This window comes from Callospermophilus lateralis, chromosome 4 (genome assembly GCF_048772815.1).
Source record: "Callospermophilus lateralis isolate mCalLat2 chromosome 4, mCalLat2.hap1, whole genome shotgun sequence".
Taxonomy (NCBI): Eukaryota; Metazoa; Chordata; class Mammalia; order Rodentia; family Sciuridae; genus Callospermophilus; species Callospermophilus lateralis.
Genome location: NC_135308.1, coordinates 56680756 through 56698522, shown reverse-complemented (window position 1 = coordinate 56698522; position 17767 = coordinate 56680756).

The window sequence follows — 17767 nt, the reverse complement described above, 5'->3', positions numbered from 1 at the left end:
CCATTATCTCCCTAAAGCAGAGTAAATATTTGGTGTTATGCTTATACATTTGTTTATTGATTGCTTAATTGATTTTTATTTTTTATTTTTGTAGTGCTGGAGGACAAACCCAGGGTCTCACACATTCTAGATAAGCTTTCTACCATTGAGCAAAAACCTCAGTCCCGATTTTAGAAAGATTTCATTATTATATGTCTTATAAGGAAACATTTCATGATAAATCAGAATATTAAATCTCCATTCATTGTTCTTATGCCCACATTAATAAAACATTTGACTGTCCTTCAATTAATATATATGTATAATATCTATGTGGGAAAAATACTATTCACCAACATTTCTCTTACAAAAGCCTGATCATAGACTGTGGAAATGTCTCCTGTGATAAGCAAATGCAACAGGACAATGTACAGGAGACAAGTGTTTCCATGCGCTGGACAAGAGGCAGCACAGAAGTGGGTCCTTGAGAAAACAGGCACAGGTTTCTTGAAGCTAAATTATTTCCAGACTTTCTTATTCGAGGCACATCCCCTGTCATGGAGGAGGAGTGCCAGCTGATGAAATGTTGACATCACTCGTGTGGAGGAGGTAGTTGAAGCTTCAAAGTGAAGTGGCAACTGGGTGTCAGAAGAATGAAGTTACCTAAGTTCAAAGAATCAGCATGAAGTTCGAAAATGCCCTACGTATTTTGAATGTAAATGATATACATCTTTTCAGACCATGGATTAATGAGAACTATAACCAGGAAAAAAGGATCACAAACTGAATGATATTGAAAATGACATATAAAATTGTTGGAGTGTGGTTAAAGTAATAGCTGGGGAGGGAAAGTTATAGCTTTTTGCTATGGAAAATATCACAGATTGAATACTTATCAGAAAATAAGTAAAGTTTTAAATTAATCATAACATAGGTAAATTAGTGATGGCTACCAAATTATTCTTTCTCCAAAATTCTAAATAAATGTACAACAGCAACAAAGAAAACACACACACACACACACGCACACACACACACACACACTACATGCCTTAAGCATAAGTAGAAGACAAAATATTTATTATTCAAATCACATACACATAGAAAATTAAGTCCCAAATATCAAAAAAAAAAATTCAATAGATCTTCTCTTGCAAGGTTTTCTTAATAAATGTGGGCATACAAGGAAATATGGAGGCTATCTGTATAAAGGCACTGGTTGACCAGGGCAGGAATTGTAAGGAAGAGAAATAGAAGTTCATGGTACTGAGATGTGGCAATATGAGAAATACTGTTGCCAGGGAAGAAGAGTACATGAAAAGCTGGGGTTTTGGCAAGAAGAGTTCAGGGGAAAAATAAGCAAGAGGAGAAAATTTAGGATTCTGTGAGACCAAAGAAAATGAAAATCATTGAAGCATATAACTTCTTTACCTCCCCCAAAAGCCAACCTTCAATTATTCCGCAAGGCAATCAACAGAAGAGCACCCTGGAAAACTAGATTGGATCACAAAATATACTAAAGGAAGAAAAGAAAACAAAATGGCCAACATTCAACCAGAGAATCTTCTCTCAAATATTCAGGAAGAAAAAAGTTAACAGCAACACAACACTCTCAATTGAATTACATGTCCTTAAACAACCAGTTGGTTATAGGAAGAACAAATTTAACTCAAAAAAGAATTATACACAACATGGATTTTAAAAAAATGAAATGAAAATATTATTCAAAAATAATATTTTCTTTTAAAACGAGGTGTGCTATGTGAGGAGTTTCTTACTAACCCTTTGCCAGCTTCCTGTTAACACCTTTCATAACCATAGTAAGATTATCCAGACCTGGAGAATAAACCTGATACAATATTATTAATTAAGCTGGAGACTTCATTGGAATTTTTCTAATTGCTTCACTAATTTCCATGTCCTGCCCAAACATATTCTAATATTCCACTGATGTTGTTGTCAAGTTTCTTGCTCCTTTCAACCTGTGAGAATCCTCCAGGCTTTCTTTTCCTTTCATGTCTTTGACAATTTCAAAGACAACTGGCCAGCGATTGTACAGAATGTACTTCAGGTTAGGTTTTCCCAATGTTTGTTTATGATTAAATTCAGTTATGTGATTTTGCAAGAATTCCACAAATGGGATGGCATATTCTTTCTAGTGCCTTGTGTCAGGAGATATTTAATGTCTTTGTAACTGATTAATGCTGAGGCTATCTTTGATCATTTATTTCAGGTGGCTTCATCCAAGTATCTACAACATGAAATGGCCATTTTTTCCTTTTGTAGTCAACAGAGTCCTTTAGACTATATAAATATCCTGCTTCTTTTACTTGTTCGAATACATTGCATCATCCATTGCATTTTCTAAAACAACAGTGATCTTGGTGTTCACAAATAGTAATTTTCTATTTCCATCATTTCTCTTATGTTCATTAATAGCACACTATAAGGAAGTGCTTTGTGTTATCTCTCACTTCCTTATTCATTCAAATGTTGACTTATATTTGTATGAACACATAGGTTCTTATCATATGGATTTTAATCTATTGTTATCATTATTTACTATTTTTCTCAAATTGTCTTGGAGGGAAACCTTGGGATTTCATTCGAGTTAATATCTGTGGTTTTTGGCATATCTTCATAACTTTTGATAATTTTCTTATTTAGAGGTTTCACAAATTGTTCCAGATCCCTTTTATATTTACCTTGCCCAAATCCAGGGATCAGAAATTTTTCTGAAGTCCTTCATTTTTCTATTCTTGCAGAATAAATAATAATGATGCAGTTCCAAATCTGTAAACGATGTTGAAGACATTTTTTTCAAAGTTCTAATTATTTTCAGTGCCACCAATGGTTGGGAGATGAATGGATCTACTTTGTTTTTAGATTTTAACTTGAGGAAGATAGCCTTTACTCTTTAATTACATTCACTATCCCCTTATTTATAGGTTTATCAGAAATACCTGTATACTCAGCCAGCCATTTAGATTTTTACAAGAATGACTAGAATTTTGAAGTACTTACTACATTAAGGATAATAAATTAGTGATAAGTAGGATATTTGGATGCTCAGCACTTTTCGCATTTAAATAAATCTCTTAGCTACAACCCAAGATATCTGATTTTCATTTTGAATTTCTCTCTACTTTTTCTCTCAGGAACTAACAGAGTGTCTTCTGCTGGACATCTTTGTCTGTAAGTCTCTGCTCCGCAAGAAGGTGGAAATTGGGCCCTCACAACTGTTTAGTACCCCACCTTGCCATTCTCTTCCCTTGTTGCCATCTTTATAGACTCACCGCCCAGTCTCTCTTCATACAACTACTATCAGTTTTCTGCTCACAGGCCTTAGCCTAATTAGCCAATAGCCAACTACTTCCTTTCATGAGAATGTTTAAGCTCTCATCATGCTTCACTGTTCTGCAGGACGTGGTCATGCTCTTCTCCAGAGCTGTTGCACGCACAGATTTTGTGCAGTCATGGTTGGCAGGCAGTGGCAACCCCCGCCTTCTTATTGGAATCCTTCAATTCCCACACCTCACACTTCAAATATTAAAACAACTCTTCCCTTCAGATTTTCTGTCTTTTCAAATTGAAAACCATTTTCAGTCACAAATTTGAGGAGCACTCCGAATGGTGATGTTTCCTTAGTGTTTCACACCTGCCCTGTTTCTAAATCTTGATAACTGCCTCCGGTTTCAAGGGGTGTTTTCTTTAGTACCTGCATGCCTGCTGCCCTGAGGCAGACCTTCACCCTCAACTTCTCATTCTCCATTATTTCTTTTAACACTCTCCTTCTCACGCCTTCTTTGAGATTTTCATATCACATACAGTGCAATGATCATTGCACACTGCTGCTCAAAGAATTCCATGACACTTCTTTGCCCATAAGTTTATATCTATACTCTTCTGCAGGTTTTACATGATGTTTAACAGCCAACTGCTTATTCCTCTTCATTTTAGTAGTTTTATAATCTTTCTGCTATTCATACTCTTTGCTCTACAAGTCAGAGTTCTCACTACTCTTGTTTCTTACTTAGAGAACACAATCATTCATCTTTTTTGGACATTTTCTTCTTAAGTTTAGGCCGATCTCTTACCCATGATAAACACACATTTACAAATATCTACCTATCCCCAATCCCTATGGTGATCTTTGCATATTCTGAAAGGGATACAATAAACAGAGAGTTGAGGAGGAAGTCTCACCTATGAAATAAGATGACCCTTTTAGCAAAGAAAGAAACTGAATAGGCATGAGGTTCTCAGTGGTTTGATATGGATGTACAGGAGATAGTAGGGGAGGCTATTAAAATCTGAAGAGAGTTTCAGGTTGGATTTCTTTTTAAATGATAACATTTCTGATATGTTTTGTCACATAGAGTTCACTTTGTAATTTGAAATAACACTAAATGACACCAGGAGAGAATCTGGAGATACAGTCATCTCAATGAGTACTGCTCTAACTCTTGAGAATTCCAGCAAAATTTCCTTACCAGCCTCCTTCACTTCAGGATGGAATTTGTGACTGAGTACAATGCTAGCTTTTATCAGCAAATAATACGTCCTTATTTCATGGGCCTAGCATCAAGTATACTTGAGCATGTGATCATTTATACAAGGTTAGGCTATCTCTGCTTGTTCAGCACATATCTTGGTTTTGAAGCCTTTTCCCTTGAATTATTTCTTCCTCAGAGTAATTCAGCTAAAATCAAACTTAAGGCAAACTAAAATAAGATAAAATCAAACTAAGGAAATTATGATGGAAAATGGGGGGAGGGTGGCATAGCATATGGCCAGTCTCAGCATGGCCCTATAGCACATATAAAAAAAAATTTGTAACAATGTCTGTAGCATATAAACTGCCTCCTCCAGGTCTCCAGATGTCTGTTCCCCCAAAAGCTCCAGAGGGCATCCCTGAGAGATATTTTTATGTGTAGGGAATTCAGCATTTGCTAAGAGAAGGCAACCCCGCATTGGAGTCAGAATCCCATAGTTTTCTGGGCTGTGAGGGGAAGGCAGGAAATACTGAGGACTACATGTTGTAATAGAAGTTGTGACCTGGGGATTTAAGGCTCCCCAAAACTCTTCAGTGCACACATCATTGGGTCTGGTTCAAGGGAACAGCTGTGCTGTTGAAAGGGTAAGTGCATGCTGCTGTGGTGCTCTCAATTGAAGAAGCCATAACATCAGGCCAGATGAGAGTCCCACCATCATTAGAAGACAGACGATTTAATGGCCAATAGCCATGGCCTTGAATGGGGAATGGGAATTCAGCTACTTGGCATTTCTCTCACTTTGGATCATAATGGATTAATTAAAATTGTATAAGGATAAAAAGATGCCCAAGGTAAACATAAAACAACGTGGCATTGCTCTGAACAGCATTAAGAGCACTGTAGCTCGGGGCTTATTACACCCCAAACCAAAAGAGTTGGAAAGAAGCCATAGTGAGGAGTCCCAGCTATGCCCTCCATCTGTACTGGGTCTCCTCCTCAAAAGGCACAGCTTCACAACCTGATCCTTTTGGGATCTCGCAGAAAGAGGCTGTACAACCAAACTTCCTCTTTCATGTTCACTTCAAATTTAGATTGTTTTTCTCTCACTTCCTGTTACCTCATCTTCTGGGCTGGTGCTGTATCCTGAAATAGCTGATTTTTCTATGTTTCACACTCAAGAAAGCAAGACCATGGTTTGTAGTTAAGTTTTGTACCTCACAGAAGAAAACATAACCTTTGTATGCAAGCTTCTCATTCAGTTTTAAGCTTCATAGAACTCAGGTGCTAGAAACAAAAGCGACCTGAAGTCAGATAGCCTTGGATTCACATTCAGATACTGCAACTTGTCACCATGTGTTATTGATGACTTATCTTCTGTTAAAATGGAGCTAAGAGAGCACCCACTGTGCAGGGTTGTGACGGGGAATAAAGGAGGCAGCATGATCTGAAATATCCAGGAACATCTACCACATGACTTGGTCACTAATGCAAGTTCAGTAAATGTCAATTTTTCCTTCCTTCTCAGGTTTCTGGTGTAAGGTGGCTAAAAGCAATAAGATCATGCATCCATAATTAAATTCAGATAAAATGTAAATTCTCCCTCTTAGCACATCACCAACTGTATCTTTTACTATAATTAAAATCAAAAGATGTATTTCAGCAGCTTCTCATTGTTATTCCTAATGTACTAGGAGAGTGAAGAGGGTAAGGAACATGAGATGTCTAAAAGGTAAGGAAAAAGAATGGATAGTCATGTTTGAGTATTCACACCTCAGTGAATGACGGCTGAGTGCCAACCACCAGGCTTGCTTCTGTCCTGTGAGATTTGAATGACTGCCTCCAGAAGTCCTGGATATTCCTCATACAAGTAGTGCTCAAGCAAAGGATAAAAAGATCCTTAAAAGATATTAACTGTAAAAATGTGTTTGTAGATGGAATGTGATCTTGATGCAGACCTACAAAATTTCCTGTAGCTGGGTATCTGATGCTTTTATGATTTGGTCATGCAATAAGTAGAAGCATATTCTCAGAAAGTGAAGAATCAGAAAAGCACTTTCTTTGATTATTGGAGGTGTTCCGTATATGGGGCAGAGAGTAGAGGGTCTAGCACAAGTTGACTTAGAATGACTATTACCAGGTTTTCTAAGTTATCTATGGTGGAGAAGGTCAACTCACCACAGGCTCTGATTTGCAGTAGGGACGAATTTCAGTTGCCTTAAAACTATGCCATGTACATAAAGGCTCCATTCAAGAGTGTTTTGTTTTGAATGTTCTTGCCTTGCCTTTTTTTTTTAAAGAGAGAGGAGAGAGAGAAGAGAGAGAGGGAGAATTTTTTAATATTTATTTTTCAGTTTTCGGAGGACACACCTTTATTTTATTTTTATGTGGTGCTGAGGATCGAACCCAGGGCCCCGCACATGCCAGGCGAGCGTGTTACCGCTTGAGCCACATCCACAGCCCTCTTGCCTTGCTTGCCTTTTTGCAAGCTGAGTAGGTGACACACTGAGTGGAAGTTTGATGGAATGTGAAAGTCTGAATCTTGGAATAAGAAATTTGTACTTTGTGAATCTTCCATTTGAATTCCATCAACTTATCTCCAGGAGGCAGGCCCTAGTTAAATTCCAATATGATAACTAGTGGAGAAAAATTAATACCTAGACAAATATCTTTTAATACAGGCATTTTTGAGGGGAAATGTTTATAATGGAACTTAGTCCATTAAGGTTAAGCTAGAAAATAAGTACAAATGTACAAATGTGCAGTGATTTAGGTCCCTTTTCTTGGAGAGAATAGAAGTTTCATCATATAGCTAACAATATTTCTTTGGAGGGAGAGAAAATAGGACATCCAGATTGAAAAGAAGGAACAAAAAAAGAGTAGAGAGAAAGACCTAGAAACCACATTTTAAGTGTTTCCAATTAATTTTTTGCCTTCACTCTAGACTATGCAATGAAACCCGCCCCTATCCCCCCAATTCTCTGGGTTTTCAGACACTGGATGTTTTGATTAAAGATTTCACCAGCAGTGTGGCTGCTCCACACAGGGACCTGAACATTCTGGGTCTAGAGTCACGAATGGCCCACTTCCCAGCTCCTACTCCATACTCTCAATGTTTCATCCAAGATTCTCAAGCGCACCCATAGTTCTTAATATGTGGAGATAGATGCTGATTCTCTTTAAAGCTGTTTGACATATTGTATTTATATAGGTGGAAAGAACAATCAAATAAAATATGCAAGCTGCATAATTCTTAAATTTCCTCCCTCTTCCTCTTTCCAATACAATCTGTGTTTTGTAAGATGATGACTTTCCATAGAAAACAACTCAGTTGTTCTTTTTAGTGTTTTCAGAATACTCCCAGACATTAGTCCATTTCTAGAAGAATACCCTAATGATACCCCAGGAAATGATTTAATCACAAAATAGGAAAAGAGTATAGAGCAAGATGAGGCCAAGACTCAAAAAGCAGTGGTGCAAGCTGGAAGCAGATATTCACAAAAGAATTGAAACAAATACTATACTGGCTCATTGAACATATGGGGAGGCAGGGATCTGTAAGCTACAAGGCTACAAAGGATGATGAAAGAATGTGAGGAAGAAGCATTGTCAACACTTGATGCACAAGGTTTCCCAACTGGCACTATACCTCTGATTCAGGGCATCTGTTCTTTCTTTTCCAAAGGACTCCACAATAATTTATTGCCTGCCATTTTCTGTATTCCAGGCAAAGAGGCATTAGTTATCACTCTCAGATCTGTGCTGGATAATAATTTTTTGAAAGAAAGTCATAAACCCAATCTAATGAGACCAGAATTTCAGCAATTACTACCACTGTGTTCTATGCAAATGTTGCCTGCTGGATTTATCTATCTGGTTTGTGGTATAGTAATATATAATCTTTATTCAAGCATTCATTCATGAAACAGAAATTTATCAGCACCTACTGTGTGTAAATGATATGATTCTTGCCCTTGAGCAAGTCACAATCTGTTGTGAGAAGTAAAAATTTGAATAATTTCAATGAAAAAGATGGCAATTGCTACACTGACTATAGGAAAGCCAAGGATTATAGACAGATAGGAGGGACCATATTCAGGAGTTCTTCCTGAAAGCAAAGGAAATTCACCAGTTCAACTCAGAAAAGGCTATTCATGACCTGGGTTTCAAGGACATAAATGATTTTGCTAGATAGCAAAAGACATGCCTGGGAACAGAAATAACATGAACAATGACATGGGTGTGTTGGAAAGAAGTGAATTGATGTGACTAAGCATAGCATATGACATAAAGAACAGTGAGAATTGTCAAGAGATGTGATTTGAATGGAGTGGGTTCAGAATGCAAATAAACCTGTGGCTAAGCACTGTGTATTACATCCTTCAGGAACAGGGACTCAATAAAGGGGTAGGAGGATAAGCAGGGTCCTCAGAACTGTGGGTCAGGAAGTGTACTGGCAGCTGGAAGAAAGTAGTAAAGATGTTTCTGGAAGGAGGGAGAACAGTTGTTGCAGTCATGTTATCCCAGGAAAGAGACTTGAAAGAAGAGAGACAGCAAGGGAGGAAGTTGGCTGGAAAACGTACATCTAATCTGACTTGGAAATTTGGCTGTGTCATCCTGTTTAAACATTCTGAGTCAAAGTAAAGAAATATATAATTAGATGGAAGAATATGAGGAAACATCTTTAAAAAGTAAATAGAAATATATATAGGATTCAGAGGGAAAAACACCCCATCCCATGAAAAAGATGGTTCACCCTCTCTAGGAATATTTAGCCTAAAACTCTGGATTTTTGAGTCATAATATATGGATTCAAATCATTTCTATCCACTTAAAGCTGGGAAACTTGGGTGAGTTATTTAACATTTCTGTACTTTACATTGCTCATCTGTAAAATGAGAATAACCTTAGTACCTTTCTTCAAAAGTGTTACTCTTGTGAGTATTAAGTAAGACAGTAGTTATAAAGTGCTGAGAAAAGTGGCACATTTTAGCCATTAAGAATCAGCTTTTAAAATCAGAAGTAGACAAGATCAGTTATAGGCACATTAATAAATTCATCCTCAGCACCCCAAAGCATTCAGATTATGCTTCTTGGTTTGTTTACTAAGTGGAAATGGAATTTCAAGAGGACCAATTAAAGGGAGAAGCAGCTTGTTTTTTTTCAAAAAAAAAAAACAAGTTCCATTTTAAACACAGTAGTGTAATATTTGAAAGTTTATTTTATCAATAAAGGGGGGAAGAGATGGATGCTCTGAGCATCATCATCAACCACAACACTCCTGTGAAGACAGAAATTCTTGACACCCAGGGGAATATGGATCCCCTCAGCAGAAACCAATGCCTGTCATGGTGGACAACATCATCCCAGGTTACAGGGAAGCAGGGAGGGAAATTAAGATTAAAAAAAAAATTAGAAAGTCTTTGTTAAAACCTAATCAGCAGGAAGACCTTGGGAGAAACTAGAAGGAAATTAACGTGAAGCAGAATCTTGATGTACAGCTACAGCTTCAAAAATAGGATGCAATTAAGTGCTTTTAACAAGGCTCCAGTAGTCTGCTGGTAAGTGTAGAAAGTCTAGCTTAATGAAATGTCATGGGGACACTGCTTATAACAATCATATGCCCTGGACGCCAAATGGAGCTTTACCTGCTGGAGAAACAGTTACAGAGGAAAAGAACAAAGCCTACCAGCTGTTAGGAAATAGAACAGAATGAGGCCCAGGGCCCTGGGGGAAGGTGGAAATTAACACAGCCTCTGTGTCTTGTTATGTTTTCCTTACCACTGTGCTTTTCTCTTCTGAATTTAAAATGGTACATTTCTCACTAGGTGAGGGTCTTTTAGAAAAGCCATATTGGACCTGATGTCTGGACCTTGAGAACTTGGAGATTAGATTGGGATCGAGACTGCATCGAGCCAGGAAAGAGGTGCAGCTCAGAAGAGTTCATAACTACCATTATTATTATTTTTTTTTTGTATTGCTGCTTTTTTTGTGAATTCACAATTTCTATTCCCAGGTGGCCCATTAACCTACCTTACACTTCTGCTCATTCAAGGCTTTTGTCAAATGAAAGTCTGTTAGCCAGATCTTCTCTAAACGCCTTATCTACAGCTGTTTCTCTCAATACCCCAGGGACTCTTTAGCCCATTGCCTTGTTTCATTTTCTTCATCGTATTTTCAGTTGAAAAATTTAGTTGACTGGTGATTTACTGATGTATTGTTAGTCTTGCCTACTTTGCATTATACAAGCTCCAGGAGAACAGAAAATGTGTATCCCTGTTTTGTGCACGACTGTATCGCCATCACTCGGGAAGTTCCTGGAATGTACGCAGTGTTTAAGTGAGGAGTTTATAATAAATTTTTTACCTTATAAATAGCAATGATTTATTTCTCAACTCTATTCAGCACTCCTACTTCATTCTCTGCTCTGATGAACTATCAACTACCTTCTCATCTCTCCTCAATTCTACCTACCTTTTGGTTTTGTTCTCTTAAATTCAACTTTCTCTCTTTTTATAATGTCCCTATGTGCCATCCTTGAAAACAGTGTAAAATGCCATGTCCCTTTGTCCTCCTGTTCTTCCCTAAAACCTAGCCAAGTTAAGGGAGCAGTGAGAGGAGGCCTTGGCTGGAAAGTCCAGATACATATCATCTTAAAGGACACTGCTTTTCTCCTAGACACAGGGAACTAGAACAGATTAGGGTTACTTATAGAAAGAGACTTCCTTACATGTACTCCAGGACTGTTCCTCCTTGGGTGCTAGTCATCGAAACAAACTCAGAAAATTGATGCTGATGATGTCACTGCTTCTGCAGCCTATCACTTAAAACCCCTGTTTTGGTAGTGATAGGGACAGAACTGAGGACACTGTGGAGAGGATACATATCACTCTCCAGCTGGCCAGCACTGGACAAAGTGCTGTGAGGGACGGTGGTGCTACAGATTCAGCCTGTTGAACTTAACTCTTCTGCAAGCAGCCACTGACCTCTTGTATGTTTTCCCCCAAAATCACATATCTTGCACGTCATTTGTGGATACTTAGACCTTTGAGCAACTTATCCCACTGCTGCGGCACAATTGTGCAATGGGTGCAACACTTGTTTTATACCTGAATCTATTAACTTTTCTGTGCAGAATCTTTATGCAACCCTTATTTCTCATTTTCTATTCATTTTTCCTTCTCTTCCCCATCATTTTCATCAATACATAAATGTGCTGTTACTCTGAGCCTTAAAAAGAAATGCCACCACACCTTCTCCAGCTACCAATCTGTTTGTCCAGTTGTCTTTACAGAGGACATTTCCAGAGTCGTCTTACTCCCTGCTTTCATTTGATGTCCCGTTTTTCTTGGAAACTACTTCAGTCAGGATTTAGTCTTCATCTCTCCTGTGAAAAATGTGATCAAGACCACCAACTACCTTCATATTTTCTTAGTCCTCATATTATTGGACTTCTCAAGAGCAAATGAGAGGTGGAGATCTTCTTTTAAAAAATGAAATTTATTTAGATACATTTAGTGTGCTATAAATTACATCCAATTTAAGTGCCTGATTTGATGGATTTGCACAAATGGATACATACAAATGTGTAATCTGTAACTATCAACACAATCAAGATATAAACATCTCTCAAAATTTTCTTAGACTTTGTCACAATTTTACTGGACTTTTCAGCTTGAGGTAAACATATATCTGTTTTATGCAACTATACACTAAATGTTTTATTACAGATTTTTATATAAATGCAGTGACAGTGTATACATTTTTGTTTCTGTGTTTCACATGCTCAGCATGTATTTTAAGATTCATTATTTTTTTTGCATTTATCAGTAGTTCACTAGTTTTTGCTGAATAATGCTTTGTTGTTAGGTTAGACCACTTTTAAAGATTTGTTGTTCTTTTGACGAACATTTGGATTGTTTCCATTTGGGGGCATTTATGAATAAATCAAATGCACGTGTACACACATACATGTCATCTAGCAGTATAAAAACATAATGTGAACAGTTCTCATTTCCATTGGACAAAAACCTAAGAATTAAATTCTGTATCATACAATAGATATTTGTTTAACTTAAGAATTAATTGTTGAACAATCTCCAAAGTGAATGTTCTCTTTCTACATTCCCATGATAAATGTCATAGCTGTTCCAAATTCTTCACAACACATGGTATTGTTAGCCATTTTAGAGGGCATAGAGTTGTATCTCCTATTAATTTTAATCCACATTTTCCTAATGAATTTTAGGGAATTTTTTATATGCTTTTGAGTTACCATTGTACTTTCTTTAGTAATTTATATTTTTTTTCATTTTTAAATATCAGTTTGTGCTATTACTAATTTTATTAATTGCATGTTTCAAAAATGTTTCTCTCCAGTTAGTGACTTGACTTTCCACAAAAATTCTTAACAGTATATTTGAAGAGAAAAAAATAATTTTATTAAATCCAATTTATCTGCTTATTCTCTTGTAGCTTACATTTTTATGTCCTATATAAATATTGTGAGAAATCTTTGCTTTTTACCCATTTTATTATTTTAGAAACTAAAACACTTATTTTTTTAGCTTTTATTCTTTCCCAGTACTTTAAATTTATATCTTAGAGCAGTTATGGCTACTTTCTACCAATGTTGTGTTTTTATTTCCATTTACTCAAAATGTTTTCAAATTTTTAAAGATTTTATCTTTGACTTATAATGTTTCAATATCATGGCCTGTTTCCCCACATGATGCTTTTTAATAGCTTTCCCATAGCCACCATCACATTTTTAGTAATTTTTATAGAATAACATAATGTTTTCGTTTCACATGTACATATAAATGATTTTAGTAAATCAATGTAGTTGTGCTACCATTACCACAGTCCAATTTGAGAACTTAACCATCATCCCCAAATATCTTTTATGACAATTACTTTTAAAAAACACTGAACACGAGAGGTATACCATTACATTTTCCAGGGTGCCACTGGAAGTTTTCACTGTATATGCGTTTTTGAACAGCCAATCTCTAGAACTTTTTCATCCTGTGTGGCTGAAACTCTATACACATCACATAGCAACTCATTGTTTCTTCCTTTAACTGGTCCCTACAACCATCATTCTTTCTCATTATTTTAATGAGTTTAAATAATTCAGACATCTCATGTAGATGGAATCATACCATATTTGTCTTTCTATGACTGGTTTACTTTCTATTAATAATGTCCTCAAATTTCATCCCCATGTTGTAATACAGGACGGGATTTCCCTCTTTTGAAAGGAAGAATAGTATTCCATTGTTTGCATGTATCATGTTTTCTTTATCCTTTCATCCACTGATGGATCTTTAGATTGTTTCCACCTCTTGTCTATTGTGAATAAGGTTGCAATAAATATGGGAGAGAAAATATCTCTTTGAGATGCTTTTTTAAAAAAATTTCTTTGGATAAATACCTAGAAGTAAGAGTGCTGAACCATTTGGTCATTCTATTTTAAATTTTTTTAGGAACCTCTGTTATATTTCCCATAGTCACTGTAACATTTTGTTGAGTCACAGGCAGAGTTCATTTTTTTCCCCCACATTCTCAATACACTTGTTATTTTCTGTTAGTTTTTTGTTGGGTGTTTTGTCTTGTTAGTTTATTGACATGGCCATACTAACAAGTGGGAGATGAAAAGTCATTGTAGTTTTGATTTGCATTTCCCTGATAAGTAGGGGTATTGAACATATTTTACTACACCAGTTGATTATTTGTGTCTTCTTTAAGATATGACTTTTCAAGTCTTTTGCCCATTTTTTGAATTAGATTGTTGGTTAACTTTACTGTTGAGGTATAGGAATTCCTTATGTTTTTGATGTTAACTATTTATCAGATCTTTGGTATTTAACTAGTTTCTCCTTTTTCATTGCCATTTACTCTGTTGATTGCTCTCTTTTGTGAACAGAAGCATTTTAGATTTTGTCTTATTGCCTTGTTGGTGATGTGTCATACAAATGTCACAATATTGGCAATTACTTTTTTTGTTTTTAAGGAGTTTTACAGTTTCAAGACTTACCTTTGAGACCTTGATCCATTTTGAGTTGATTTTACATAAGGTTTAAGGGGCCATTTTCACTCTTTCACATGTGGATATCCAGCTTTACCAAGACCATTTGTTGAAGAGACTCTCCTTTCTCAATTGGGTATTCTTAAAACTCTCATAAATGAGTTGACAATATGTGCATGGGCTTGTTTCTAGACTCTATTATGTTCCATTGAGTTCTGTTTTTATACCAGTAACATAATGTTTTAATTATAAAGACTTTTTTCTACATTTTGAAGTCGTAAAGTATTTGGCCTCCAGCTTTGTTTTGTTTCTTTCCAATATTACATTGGCTATTGGGAGTCATTTGTGGTTCACTGTGAATTTTAGCATTGTTTTTAATTTCTGTAAAAGAATGTCACTGGAATTTTAATAAAAATTGTTTTGAATCAATAGATCACTTGGGATAATTTTGGATATTTAAATGATATTAAGTCTTCCAATCCCTGAACACAACATGTATTTCCATTTGTTTCTTCTTCAATTTTTTTTTTCAGTGTAAGCATTATTTCACTTCTTTGTAAGTTTATCCCTAAGAATTGTATTCTTTTTCATACTATTGTAAATTAGGTTTTTAAAGTACCTTTTAGATTATTCATTTTTAATGTATAGAAACATCACAGATTTTTGTTTATTCTGCAACTTTACTGAATTCATTTCTTGTTTAAATGGTTTCATTTTTTTCTTTAGTGTATGCATTGAGGTTTCTTTATATAATGTCATGTCATCTATAAACAGAGATAATTTTCTTTCTTTCTTTTGTTTCAGATGGTTTTAATTTCTTTTCCTTACCTAATTGCTCTAGCTAGGATTTCCAGTGCAATGTCTAAGGAAAGTGGCTGGAGTGGGCAGCCTAACCTTGCTCCTAGTCTTTGCAAGAGCATTTTCTTTTTTACTGATAGCTTTAATGTTAGCTGTGGGCTTTTTTTTTTCTGGCTTTATTATGGCCTTTATTATGTACAGGTAATTTCCTTCAATTCCTAGTACAGTGTGCATTTTCATTATAAAAGGATGTTGAATTTTCAAAAATCCTTTTTCTACATTTATTGAGATGATCAAGTGATTTTATTCTTGATTCTTGATCCTTGGCATTTAATCCATTTTAATATAAAGACAGAAAAGGATTTATCATTGCCATTTTGTTAATATATATTAACATATATATTTATTTTTATATATAATTATATATATATTTATATTTTTATATAATATATATATTTTTAGTGTATATATACACTAAATATATATATTTAGTTATATATATATATATATATATATATATATATATATATATATATATATATTTAGTAGTGACATGTTGTGATTCTTTCTCATTTTCTGTTGTGTATCTTCTGTAGGTATTTTCTTTGTAGTTACCATGCTACTCAAAAAAATCCAATGTTTGTAAACAATCTATTTCAAGCTGATAACTTCAATAACATACAAAAACTTTATTCTCTTAGTTCTTTCCTCACAACGCTTTTATATTGATACTACAAATTCTATCTTTTATATTGTGTATCCTCTAAATTTTTATAATAATTGATATTTTATACTTTGTCTTTTATTTTCTATATCAGAATTAAAAGTAATTAATATAATTTCCCTTCTGTATTATGATATTCTATATTTGTCTATGTATTAAATCTTTACCAGAGAGTTCCATATTTCCGTATGATTTTACATTTCTATCTAGCATCATTTTGTCTCAATTCAAAGGACTCCCTTTAACATTTCATGTAATATAAATCTACTGGTGATAAACTTCCTCAGTTTTTGTTTATCTGGGAAAGTTTTTACATTTATCCTTCATTTTTGAAGGAGAGTTCTGCTAGTTATAGTATTTTTGGCCAGTAGATTTGTTTTTCTTTTCTCACTGAATTTATAATTTTACTCTCTTTTGGAGTGAAAGGTCTGCTGTTAAATCCATTCATATTCTTATTGGGACTCTCTTATAAATGATTAGTCACTTTAGTTTCTTTGAAATATTTCTCTTAGTGTTTGACTTTTGACAGTTTGATTATGATGTACCTCAGTATGATGTTCTTTAGATTTGCTGCACTTGGGGCATATAGTTTTGTGTGTTTTTTTTTTTAATTTGAAATGCCATTTCCCCCCAGATTTTTGAGGTTTTTCAGACATTATTTCCTCCAATGAACTTTCTATTTCTCTCCCTCTTCTTCTTCTGAAAATAACATAATGGCTCCATACCCTTTCTTTGCCTTCTTTATTCTGTTTTCTCCTTTGCGTCGAATATACCAAGTGGCCTGTGCTTGAGTTTGCCAATCCTTAATTCTTAGTCATCAATCTCCTATTAAACCCCTGTGGGGAACTTTTCAGTTCACTTAATGCATTCTTCAGCTTCATATTTTCTCATTTTGTTCATGCATCATTTTTCTGAGCTTGTTGAGTTCTTTGTGATGGTTATTTTGAATTCCTTGTCATATACTTCCATATAACTCATACACTTCATTTCTGTAGGGTTAGTTTTAGAGATTTATTTTGTTTCTTTCTTCACTCCTGCTTCCCAGATTATTTTTGTGTAGTTACTTTGTGTTGTTATCTGCATAACTGACAAAACAACCGTTTCCTCGATATTTATGGTTTGTCTTTGTAATAAGAAAGCTCTTCAATCAGTCTAGCTAGAGATACTGGGGGTACATTTTCCTCGAATTCATACTCATAAAGGTCCTTTTAAAGAGCTTTTGCTGTTTTTTTTTTTGTTGTTGTTGGTTTGTTTAGTTTTGTTTTTCAAGAACTTGTAATACCCTGCTCCCTTTGGAGTCTGTGATGCTGTAGGTTCTCAGAAGCTGCTATTAGCTAGCTGCCCAGCTCTTTTTCGTTTTCAGTGGCTCCCAGTCATCTAGAATATACCTCTGACTTCTTTGAGACAAAACCTATAACTCAGCAGTCTCACGAAGAGCTTGAATACAGGACATCTGTTTCAAACCTTTCCATTCTTGTGGACAAACTAGAAACTATATATAAATATATTTTTCTCATTCACTCAATAAGCCAAGGGGAGAAGGGGCAGTGGTGGTGGAATGCCTATAGTTTAAACCATATCCTCTGTTTTCAGTGACTTTAACTTGGTACCCTTGCCTATCAGTATTTTGATTCAGGTAAGGTTGAATCAAGTCCCCTAGGTAGTCCCCAGGAAAGTATGAATGATACACACACACACACACACACACACACACATACATACATATGCACACACACACACACA